The sequence below is a fragment of the Bison bison genome, unplaced genomic scaffold (genome assembly GCF_000754665.1).
Source record: "Bison bison bison isolate TAMUID 2011002044 unplaced genomic scaffold, Bison_UMD1.0 scf7180017491088, whole genome shotgun sequence".
Lineage (NCBI taxonomy): Eukaryota > Metazoa > Chordata > Mammalia > Artiodactyla > Bovidae > Bison > Bison bison.
Genome location: NW_011390284.1, coordinates 1 through 670, shown reverse-complemented (window position 1 = coordinate 670; position 670 = coordinate 1). Strand labels below are relative to the sequence as shown.

The window sequence follows — 670 nt, the reverse complement described above, 5'->3', positions numbered from 1 at the left end:
TTGAAAAAGGCTTACAGGAAACTGGCCTTGAAGTACCACCCTGATAAGAATCCAAATGAAGGCGAGAAGTTTAAACAGATTTCTCAAGCTTACGAAGTGCTCTCTGATGCAAAGAAAAGGGAGTTATATGACAAAGGAGGAGAACAGGCAATTAAAGAAGGTGGAGCAGGTGGTGGTTTTGGCTCCCCCATGGACATCTTTGATATGTTTTTCGGAGGAGGAGGCAGGATGCAGAGAGAGAGGAGAGGTAAAAACGTTGTCCATCAACTTACAGTAACTTTAGAAGATTTATATAATGGTGCAACAAGAAAACTAGCTCTGCAAAAGAATGTGATTTGTGACAAATGTGAAGGCCGAGGTGGTAAAAAAGGAGCGGTAGAATGCTGTCCCAATTGCCGAGGTACTGGAATGCAAATAAGAATTCATCAGATAGGACCTGGAATGGTTCAGCAAATTCAGTCTGTCTGCATGGAGTGCCAGGGCCATGGGGAGCGGATCAGTCCTAAAGATAGATGTAAAAGCTGCAATGGAAGGAAGATAGTTCGAGAAAAGAAATTCTAGAAGTTCATATTGACAAAGGCATGAAAGATGGCCAGAAGATAACATTCCATGGTGAAGGAGACCAAGAACCAGGACTGGAGCCAGGAGATATCATTGTTTTAGATCAGAA

The 670-nt window shown here is 42.7% G+C and overlaps 1 pseudogene across 1 annotated transcript; it reads left to right on the top strand.

Annotated features, from left to right (window-relative positions):
• The first annotated feature begins 3 nt into the window (after positions 1 to 3).
• On the top strand, positions 4 to 665 carry LOC104993105 (annotated as a pseudogene). Its single transcript, XR_825794.1, has one exon. The product of XR_825794.1 is annotated as a dnaJ homolog subfamily A member 1 pseudogene (transcript).
• The last annotated feature ends 5 nt before the right edge of the window (positions 666 to 670 follow it).